Raw genomic sequence first — 13,031 nt, 5'->3', positions numbered from 1 at the left:
ATACTTTCCTTCTCTGTAGTGCTCTAAGCAAGCAAGCCGACCTATTCCACAAATCTCAAAACCTCAATATGAAACATCTCCAGAAAAAACGCGAATGAACCTAGAACCCCATCTTCCAATGTAGACCCCTACTACAATGTCTCCTCCAACATCAGGGGTCTACGTTCCAACCTTTCAGAAGATGAAACCTAATTACAGGAAACGACACAGAACATATTCTTTCTAAGCGAAACTGGAATAGGGCCGACCACTTCCCTAGATGAGTTCATAATTAACGGATACTCTAACTTAACATCTAAATCTGACCCCCCAAGATCGCCATGGGCATTAAAGATGGCTTCCCATGTGGAAGGGATTACTCTAGAGAAGATCCTTATTTACCTTATATGTGCTTCCGGGTTGCACTTGCTTACACCACTGCATTTAAATTTGCCCTCTATCGGCCCCACAACAGCGGAGGTACTATCTTTAAGAGCATATCTGAGAAAATAGACCACATCCTGTCTGCACATCCCTCGGCTAACATTCACATCTGTGGTGACTTCAACGCCCATAACGTGGAATGGCTGACCAACTCAAATAAGGCGGACGATGAGGGGAGGTTCTGTCATGATTTTGCCATTGCTTATGATCTCATTCAGATTGTTCGCGAGCCCACCCGTATGCCCGATACTATAGGTCAAAATGCAAGCCCCCTAGACCTTTTTTCTCTCAACTTCCCCTGAGCTATGCTTATGTTCTGTTCTTTCTCCTCTAGGATCCTCCGACCACTCCGTTGTATCAGTTAAGATAAAAATGAAATGTAATAAGTCCCCAGACGTACCCCTCCACTGTACTGTATACCGATACTCTATGTCTGACTGGGATAGCTTCCGTAAATGTATAGCTTATCTACATCTGCATTCCATGTTTAAAAAGATTGTGTCCTCTATAGTATAAGATCTGACCGAATGGTTAATTGTAGGCATAGACCGATTCATACCATCTCAAAAATTCCAACAAAACCCTACCAGCCAGCCATGGTTCTCCCCAGAATGTGCTGCTGCCATCGTGCACAGAAATCACTTTTTCCATAGCTACCAACGTAATAGATGAACTGAGACTAAAGCTGCTTTCAGGAACGCCAGCAACCACTGTAAAAGAGTAATAAAAAATGCAAGAGACCTATATGCCCACTCTTAAATCCAAAGTAGCTGATCAGCGGTTTGCTTCCCACCAGTTTTGCCAAATAACAAATAGAATCCTGAACAGAAGTGTGCGTTCTATCCCAACCATTATCAACGAACCAGAGGTCATCTCGTCAGCGTCAGACAAGGCCAAACTATTTGTCAAGAACTTTGCCGCTCATTCTACCCTATGCGACGAACGCCATCAACTCCCCATATTTCCTCCTATAACACAGAACACACTAGGCAACGTACAAATATCTGTGCATGAGGTCGCCAAGCTAATCAAGAACCTAGATTCCAGTAAAGCTACTTGCCCTGACGGCATCCCAATTATGGTGTTAAAAAGTTTCAACCAGAACTTGCTCCCATACTTACGAAACTGTTTAAACGTCTTAAGGAGAAGTGCTTTCCAACACCCTGGAAAGCCTCGTCAATATGCTCTGTATTTAAGAGCTCAGGTGAAAAGTCATCTCCCTCTCAGTACAGACTTATAAGTCTCTTGTGTGTTATGAGTAAGTTACTGGAATCCATATTAAATAAAGAAGTAGTCAACCACCTCAGCAGAAATAACCTCCTTAGTGACATGCAATATGGTTTCCGTTCTGCTAGATCTACTACTGATGTGCTAACAGTTATATCTAATTAATTAATTATCATATATTCACCATAATTAGTGAATCTCTCGACAAAGGTTTCCTTTCTAGGGCAATTGCTCTTGACGTATCCAAGGCCTTCGATAAGTTTTGGCATAAGGGCCTACTTCACAAGATCTCCAGCTGTGGTATAACTGGAAATATTCTCTCTATCATTAAATCATTTCTCTCTGATAGGCTCATAAGAGTAGTGGCCGATGGACAAAAATCAGAGGCCTGCAGTATTAATGCTGGAGTCCCTCAGAGGTCAATCCTGGGCCCAACTCTCTATGCTGATGACACAACTATCTACGGCAACACATCCAAGGCTGTAAATGACAAAGTTCTCTCTGATTCTCTCTCCTCTGTTCTCGAACGAGTAGTTCAGTTGGGGAAGATGTAACTGGTTACCTGTAATGCATCTAAAACCAAACCCTATCTTTACATTATCAACACTCTGATCCCCATCTGGCATCAATTAAAATGGATGGCTCTCGTCTAGGAGAAACCCCATGTTTTGACAAGCTTCTGGGCTTGACCTTTACTCCTGATCTGAAATGGAACACGTACATCAAGTTTGTTGCCAAGGTCGCTGGAAAGATGGGGGGATCCTTCTACTGCTCCAGAAGATATCTCACTACAGATGCAATTCTCTATCTATATAAAAGCCAAGTACGTCCAAGGATGGAATACTGCTGATATATCTGGGAAGGAGCTGCTAAAAACAGCCTACCCTGCCTTGACAGAGTACAAAATAGACTTCGTGGCTTAGTGGGGGATGCTCTTTTCTCTTCCCTGCAACCTCTCTCCCACAGAAGAGACGTTGCAATCCTATCTTTGTATTATCGTTATTTCCATGGCAGGTGCTCGCCTGAACTCCAATCTCTGATCCCCCTCGCCAATCTTTTACGAAAAACATTTACGTCTAGCTGAATCCACTGTCAACAACTTTCACCACTCTTTATCTGTGCTTAAACGTAGATTCCATGAACAAAGCTTCTTTCTTAGAAGTGCACGCCTGTGGAACTCTGGTCTGTGTGCCTGCTTCCCTCCTGACTACAACTTGGATGTCTTCAAGTCCAACGTAAACAAATTCCTGATGAACCGCCCCCTTAAGTAGATACTTTATTAAATATCCACACTAACATACTGTACTTACAATAATCCTTGATAAGTGGTCACCACCTTGTAAAAAAAAAAATATCATCCAAATTCCGACCAAAGTAGGGTAGAAAATGCTCAGTCAACATATTAATGTACTTGCTCAAATTAATTCGAGCTTGCAAGCAAACTAAAGGCCCTGGACTATTGGTACTAATAATGAGCCTCCACCACCTTGCAGCATTAAAACTAAGCGCCTAGGATTAAATTCTTCGCCTTTCCTCCAACGGACGTACTGCCTACCATCACTGCCGAACTTGCTTTCATCACTAAAAAGCACTTTTGACCATTTGTAGACATTTATGCTGACGGCACTACCATTTATGGTAGCACATCTAAGACAGTAAACGACCAAGTTTTCTCCAATTCTCTCTCCTCTGATCTTGAGCACGTAGTACAATGGGGAAAGGAGTGGCTGGTTACTTTTAATGCATCTAAAACCAAGCTTCTCTCTTTACATCATCAACATTCTGATCCACATCTGGCATCAATTGAAATGAATGGCTCTCGTCTTCAGGAGGCCTCAAGTTTTGACAAACTTCTGTGCTTGACAATTACTCCTGATCTGAGATGGAACACGTACATCAAATCTGTTGCCAAGGCCGCTGGAAAAATGGTGGGATCTTTCTATCGATCCGGTAAATATCTCACTGCTGATGCTATTCTCTATCTATATAAGAGCCAGGTACGTCCAAGGATGGAATACTGTTGCCACATCTGGGGAGGAGCTGCTAGAAAGGACTTGTCCTGCCTTGATAGAGTTCAAAATATACTTCGTAGCCTCGTAGGAGATGTCCTTTTCTCCTCCTTGCAACCTCTATCTCACAGAAGAGATGTTGCGAGTTTGTCTCTGATGTATCGTTATTTTTATGCAAAGTGTTCGACTGAGCTTCAATCTATGGTTCCCCCCTCGCCAAACTTTCACAAGAAACACTCGTCTAGCTGTAAACACTATCAATAATTCCCCCCACTCTTTATCTGTGCCTAGACCTAAACGTAGATTCCATGAACAAGGCTTCTTTCTTAGAACTGCACGCCTGTGGAATTGTCTTCCGTTTTCCTGCTTTCCGGCTGACTACAATATGGTTGTGTTCATACTAACGTAAATAAGTTCTTGATGAGCCGTTCCATATAAGTTATCAAATTTACCAAATTTTCATTACTAATGATTACTATATTGTCCAATTTCTACTGTACACTCTTTAACCCTTATCCTTGAGTTGCCTCTTGGCCTTGATAATGTGGTGATGCCTATGTAAAAAAAAACATATGAAAAGTCATGATCTTCATATCCCTCTCAGTACAGGCCAATAAGTCTCCTGTGCGTCATGAGTAAGTTGCTGGAATCTGTGTTAAATACAGAAGTCATCAACCATCTCAACAAAAATAATCTATTAGCTTGCATTCCATATAAGTTATCAAATTTAACACATTTTCATTACTAATGATTATTATATTGTCCAATTTCTACTGTACACTCTTTAACCCTTATCCTAGAGTGGCCTCTTGGCCTTGATAATGAGCTGATACCTATGAAAAAAAAGAAAAAGTCCAATGTGAACAAGTTCTAATTGAATCGTCCCCCTAAGTAATCCAAGTTTCAAAATTCCCACTGTTTACTATGTTAAAATCACAATGACTAATGTATACCTATTAACCCTTATCCTCGAGTGGCCTCTGGGCCTTGATAAGTGGTGACACCCTTGTAAAAAAAAATCCTCGCAAATTAAATTACTTTAATATGTTCTTGACAGTAGAAAGCGAGATTGCACTGTTGTTGGATTTGGAAGGCATTTCAAATCTGTTTCTTAGGCTGCAGATCTTGATAGCATTGTCTTCCTTTTAGAAGCAACTCTAATACTACCAGATTTAGGGGCATCAAAAACACTGCTGGTGTTTTGGTGCTTTTGCATAGTCTTTCGTACCGTTTTCCTATCACATTTCAATCTGCGGCCGATTTATCGATTGGATAAACCAAAAGGTGGAGATTAATGAGCTCCTGACGATCACTTAGAGAAAATCGTGGCATATGGACTAAATATTACGTTGTATAACCTGGAACAACAATTACGATTAGAAATGCTTTGTTGCCTTTTGGTGTATATTTGAAACTGATTTAGGGGCGATAATTTAAGCTGGTTTTAAGCGAATTTTTTGCTGCGGAATTTCTTTTTGCCTCCTCAATTTGAAGTTATTTTTTAAATTGACCTGAAAACTAGAATATTTCAATTGAAAGTCCAATATGAACCGTTAAAATTATAGAAGATGGCGAATCAAATGATGTATAGGCTGTTTACACAGTTACATTAAATTTAGTTTAAATTTGCAGTTTTTAAAAAAAATTGCAAGCGCTGACTTTTTTTGCCGGCACTGTATAACTAATTGCATTGATTTATTTTTATTAAAATTAATAAAAAAATATAATTAATTGCATTGATTTTTTCTTATTAAAAAAAAGAATATAATTAATTGCATTGATTTATTATTATTAAAATTAATAAAGAATATATTTAATTACATTGAGTTATTCTTATTAAAATAAAGAATATAATTTATTGCATTGATTTATTCTTATTAAAAGAAATAAATAATAAAAGTAATTGTATTTATTTATTCTTATTAAAAGAAATACATAATACAAGTAATTGTATTATGTGAATTTATTATTATTAAAATAAATAAAGAATATAATTGTATTGATTTATTGTTATTAAAATAAATAAAGAATATAATTGTATTGGTTTATTCTTATTAAAATAAATAAAGAATATAATTGTATTGATTTATTCTTATTACAATAAATAAAGAATATAATTGTATTGATTTATTTTATTACAATAAATAAAAATATAATTGTATTGATTTATTTTATTAAAATAAATAAAGAATATAATTGTATTGATTTATTCTTATTAAAATAAAAAAGGAATATAATTTTGTTGATTTATTCTTATTAAAATAAATAAAAAATATAATTGTATTGATTTATTTTATTAAAATAAATAAAAATATAATTGTATTGATTTATTTTATTAAAATAAATAAAGAAAATAATTGTATTGATTTATTCTTATTAAAATAAATAAAGAATATAATTGTATTGAATTATTTTATTAAAATAAATAAATAATATAATTGTGTGGATTTATTCTTATTAAAATAAATAAAGAATATAATTGTATTAATTTATTCTTATTAAAATAAATAAAAAATATAATTGTATTGATTCATTCAAATTAAAATAAATAAAGAATATAATTGTATTGATTTATTTTATTAAAATAAATAATGAATATAATTGTGTGTATTTATTTTATTAAAATAAATAAAGAATATAATTGTATTGATTTATTTTATTAAAATAAATAAAAAATATAATTGTATTGATTTATATTATTAACATAAATAAAGAATATAATTTCTTGATTTATTTTATTAAAATAAATAAAAATATAATTGTATTGATTTATTTTATTAAAATAAATAAAGAATATAATTGTATTGATTTATTCTTATTAAAATAAATAAAGAATATAATTGTATTGATTTATTCTTATTAAAATAAATAAAAAATATAATTGTATTGATTTATTTTATTAAAATAAATAAAAATATAATTGTATTGATTTATTTTATTAAAATAAATAAAGAATATAATTCTATTGATTTATTCTTATTAAAATAAATAAAAAATATAATTGTATTGAATTATTTTATTAAAATAAATAAAGAATATAATTGTGTGGATTTATTCTTATTAAAATAAATAAAGAATATAATTGTATTGATTTATTCTTATTAAAATAAATAAAAAATATAATTGTATTGATTTATTTTATTAAAATAAATAAAGAATATAATTGTGTGGATTTATTCTTATTAAAATAAATAAAGAATATAATTGTATTGATTTATTGTTATTAAAATAAATAAAAAATATAATTGTATTGATTTATTTTATTAAAATAAATAAAGAATATAATTGTATTGATTAATTCTTATAAAAATAAATAAAGAATATAATTGTATTGATTTATTTTATTAAAATAAATAAAAAATATAATTGTATTGATTTATTGTATTAACATAAATAAAAAGAATATAATTGTATTGATTCATTCAAATTAAAATAAATAAAAAATATAATTGTATTGATTTATTCTTATTAAAATAAATAAAGGATATAATTGTATTGATTTATTTTATTAAAATAAATAAAGAATATAATTGTATTGATTTATTCTTATTAAAATAAATAAAGAATATAATTGTATTGATTTATTTTATTAAAATAAATAAAGAATATAATTGTATTGATATATTTAATTAAAATAAATAAAGAATATAATTGTATTGATTTATTATTATTAAAAGAAATAAAGAATATAATTGTATTGATCTATTCTTATTAAAATAAATAAAGAATATAATTGTATTGATTTATTCTTATTAAAATAAATAAAAAATATAAATTTGTTGATTTATTCGTATTAAAATAAATAAAGAATATAATTGTATTGATTTATTTTATTAAAATAAATAAAAATATAATTGTATTGATTTATTTTATTAAAATAAATAAAGAAAATAATTGTATTGATTTATTCTTATTAAAATAAATAAAGAATATAATTGTATTGAATTATTTTATTAAAATAAATAAAGAATATAATTGTGTGGATTTATTCTTATTAAAATAAATAAAGAATATAATTGTATTAATTTATTCTTATTAAAATAAATAAAAAATATTATTTTGTTGATTTATTCTTATTAAAATAAATAAAGAATATAATTGTATTGATTTATTCTTATTAAAATAAATAAAAAATATTATTTTGTTGATTTATTCTTATTAAAATAAATAAAAAATATTATTTTGTTGATTTATTTTATTAAAATAAATAAAAAATATTATTTTGTTGATCTATTCTTATTAAAATAAATAAAGAATATAATTGTATTGATTTATTCTTATTAAAATAAATAAAGAATATAATTGTATTGATTTATTCTTATTAAAATAAATAAAAAATATTATTTTGTTGATTTATTCTTATTAAAATAAATAAAAAATATTATTTTGTTGATTTATTTTATTAAAATAAAAAAAAATATTATTTTGTTGATCTATTTTTATTAAAATAAATAAAGAATATAATTGTATTGATTTATTCTTATTAAAATAAATAAAAAATATAATTTTGTTGATTTATTCTTATTAAAATAAAAAAAAAATATTATTTTGTTGATTTATTTTATTAAAATAAATAAAAAATATTATTTTGTTGATCTATTCTTATTAAAATAAATAAAGAATATAATTGTATTGATTTATTCTTATTAAAATAAATAAAAAATATTATTTTGTTGATTTATTTTATTAAAATAAATAAAAAATATTATTTTGTTGATCTATTCTTATTAAAATAAATAAAGAATATAATTGTATTGATTTATTCTTATTAAAATAAATAAAGAATATAATTGTATTGATTTATTCTTATTAAAATAAATAAAAAATATTATTTTGTTGATTTATTTTATTAAAATAAATAAAAATATAATTGTATTGATTTATTTTATTAAAATAAATAAAGAATATAATTGTATTGATTTATTCTTATTAAAATAAATAAAAAATATAATTGTATTGATTTATTTTATTAAAATAAATAAAAAATATTATTTTGTTGATTTATTTTATTAAAATAAATAAAAAATATAATTTTGTTGATTTATTCTTATTAAAATAAATAAAGAATATAATTGTATTGATTTATTTTATTAAAATAAATAAAAAATATAATTTTGTTGATTTATTCTTATTAAAATAAATAAAGAATATAATTGTATTGATTTATTTTATTAAAATAAATAAAAAATATTATTTTGTTGATTTATTTTATTAAAATAAATAAAAAATATAATTTTGTTGATTTATTCTTATTAAAATAAATAAAAATATAATTGTATTGATTTATTTTATTAAAATAAATAAAGAATATAATTGTATTGATTTATTCTTATTAAAATAAATAAAGAATATAATTGTATTAATTTATTCTTATTAAAAGAAATAAAGAATATAATTGTATTGATTTATTATTATTAAAATAAATAAAGAATATAATTGTGTTGATTTATTTTATACAAATAAATAAAAAAATATAATTGTATTGATTTATTTTATTAAAATAAATAAAGAATATAATTGTATTGATTTATTTTATTAAAATAAATAAAGAATATAATTGTATTGATTTATTCTTATTAAAATAAATAAAGAATACAATTGTATTGAATTATTATATTAAAATAAATAAAGAATATAATTGTATCGATTTATTTTTATTAAAATAAATAAAGAATATAATTGTATTGATTTATTTTTATAAAAATAAATAAAGAATATAATTGTATTGATTTATTATTATTAAAATTAATAAAGAATATAATTGTATGTATTTATTCTTATTAAAATAAATAAAGAATATAATTGTATTGATTTATTATTATTAAAATAAATAAAGAATATAATTGTATTGATTTATTCTTATTAAAATAAATAAAGAATATAATTGTATTGATTTATTATTATTAAAATAAATAAAGAATATAATTGTATTGATATATTCTTATTAAAATAAATAAAGAATATAATTGTATTGATTTATTATTATTAAAATAAATAAAGAGAATATAATTGTATTGATTTATTATTATTAAAATAAATAAAGAATATAATTGTATTGATTTTTTATTATTAAAATAAATAAAGAATATAATTGTATTGATTTATTATTATTAAAATAAATAAAGAATATAATTGTATTGATTTATTATTATTAAAATAAATAAAGAATATAATTGTATTGATTTATTATTATTAAAATAAATAAAGAGAATATAATTGTATTGATTTATTTTATTAAAATAAATAAAGAATATAATTGTATTTATTTATTATTATTAAAATAAATAAAGAATATAATTGTATTGATTTATTCTTATTAAAATAAATAAAGAATATAATTGTATTGATTTATTTTATAAAAATAAATAAAGAATATAATTGTATTGATTTATTTTATTAAAAAAAATAAAGAATACCATTGTATTGATTTATTTTATTAAAATAAATAAAGAATATAATTGTGTGAATTTATTCTTATTAAAATAAACAAAGAATATAATTGTATTGATTTATTTTATTAAAAAAAAAAGAATATAATTGTATCGATATATTTTATTAAAATAAATAAAGAATATAATTGTATTGATTTATTATATTAAAACAAATAAAGAATATAATTGTATTGATTTATTTTATAAAAATAAATAAAAATATAATTGTATTGATTTATTATATTAAAATAAATAAAGAATATAATAGTATTGATTTATTATATTAAAATAAATAAAGAATATACTTGTATTGATTTATTTTATAAAAATAAATAAAGAATATAATTTTATTGATTTATTTTATTAAAATAAATAAAGAATATAATTGTATTGATTTATTTTATAAAAATAAATAAAAAATATAATTGTATTCATTTATGTTATTAAAATAAATAAAGAATATAATTGTGTGAATTTTTTCTTGTTAAAATAAATAAAGAATATAATTGTATTGATTTATTCTTATTAAAATAAATAAAGAATATAATTGTATTGATTTATTCTTATTTAAATAAATAAAGAATATAATTGTATTGATTTATTTTATTAAAATAAATAGAGAATATAATTGTGTGAATTTATTCTCATTAAAATAAATAAAGAATATAATTGTATTGATTTATTTTTATTAAAATAAATAAAGAATATAATTGTATTGATTTATTCTTATTAAAATAAATAAAAAATATAATTGTATTGATTTATTTTATTAAAATAAATAAAGAATATAATTGTATTGATTTATTTTTATTAAAACAAAAAAAGAATATAATTGTATTGATTTATTTTATTAAAATAAATAAAGAATATAATTGTATTGATTTATTTTTATTAAAATAAATAAAAAATATAATTTTATTGATTTATTTTATTTAAATAAATAAAGAATATAATTGTATTGATTTATTTTATCAAAATAAATAAAGAATATGATTGTAGTGATTTATTTTTATTAAAGTAAATAAAGAATATAATTGTATTGATTTATTTTATTAAAATAAATAAAGAATATAATTGTATTGATTTATTTTATTAAAATAAATAAAAAATATAATTGTATTGATTTATTTTATTAAAATAAATAAAGAATATAATTGTATTGATTTATTATTATTAAAATAAATAAAGAATATAATTGTATTGATTTATTTTATTAAAAAAAATAAAGAATATAATTGTATTGATTTATTATTATAAAATAAATAAAGAATATAATTGTATTGATTTATTCTTATTAAAATAAATAAAGAATATAATTGTATTTATTTATTTTATTAAAATAAATAAAGAATATAATTGTATTGATTTATTTTATTAAAATAAATAAAGAATATAATTGTATTGATTTATTTTATAAAAATAAATAAAGAATATAATTGTATTGATTTATTTTATTAAAATAAAAAAAGAATATAATTGTATTGATTTATTTTATTAAAATAAATAAAGAATATAATTGTATTGATTTATTTTATTAATATAAATAAAGAATATAATTGTGTGAATTTATTCTTATTAAAATAAATAAAGAATATAATTGTATTGATTTATTTTATTAAAAAAAATAAAGAATATAATTGTATTGATATATTTTATTAAAATAAATAAAGAATATAATTGTATTGATTTATTATATTAAAACAAATAAAGAATATAATTGTATTGATTTATTTTATAAAAATAAATAAAAATATAATTGTATTGATTTATTATATTAAAATAAATAAAGAATATAATTGTATTGATTTATTATATTAAAATAAATAAAGAATATACTTGTATTGATTTATTTTATAAAAATAAATAAAGAATATAATTTTATTGATTTATTTTATTAAAATAAATAAAGAATATAATTGTATTGATTTATTTTATTAAAATAAATAAAAAATATAATAGTATTCATTTATGTTATTAAAATAAATAAATAATATAATTGTGTGAATTTATTCTTGTTAAAATAAATAAAGAATATAATTGTATTGATTTATTCTTATTAAAATAAATAAAGAATATAATTGTATTGATTTATTCTTATTAAAATAAATAAAGAATATAATTGTATTGATTTATTCTTATTTAAATAAATAAAGAATATAATTGTATTAATTTATTCTTATTAAAATGAATAAAGAATATAATTGTATTGATTTATTTTATTAAAATAAATAGAGAATATAATTGTGTGAATTTATTCTCATTAAAATAAATAAAGAATATAATTGTATTGATTTATTTTTATTAAAATAAATAAAGAATATAATTGTATTGATTTATTTTATTAAAATAAATAAAAAATATAATTGTATTGATTTATTTTATTAAAATAAATAAAGAATATAATTGTATTGATTTATTTTTATTAAAACAAAAAAAAGAATATAATTGTATTGATTTATTTTATTAAAATAAATAAAGAATATAATTGTATTGATTTATTTTTATTAAAATAAATAAAAAATATAATTTTATTGATTTATTTTATTTAAATAAATAAAGAATATAATTGTATTGATTTATTTTTATCAAAATAAATAAAGAATATAATTGTAGTGATTTATTTTTATTAAAGTAAATAAAGAAGATAATTGTATTGATTTATTTTATTAAAATAAATAAAGAATATAATTGTATTTATTTATTTTATTAAAATAAATAAAAAATATAATTGTATTGATTTATTTTATTAAAATAAATAAAGAATATAATTGTATTGATTTATTATTATTAAAATAAATAAAAAATATAATTGTATTGATTTATTTTATAAAAATAAATAAAAATATAATTGTATTGATTTATTATATTAAAATAAATAAAGAATATAATTGTATTGATTTAGTATATTAAAATAAATAAAGAATATACTTGTATTGATTTA

This window comes from Euprymna scolopes, chromosome 46 (genome assembly GCF_053919585.1).
Source record: "Euprymna scolopes isolate OS-2025 chromosome 46, ASM5391958v1, whole genome shotgun sequence".
Lineage (NCBI taxonomy): Eukaryota > Metazoa > Mollusca > Cephalopoda > Sepiida > Sepiolidae > Euprymna > Euprymna scolopes.
Note: the sequence above shows the minus strand (reverse complement) of the source record.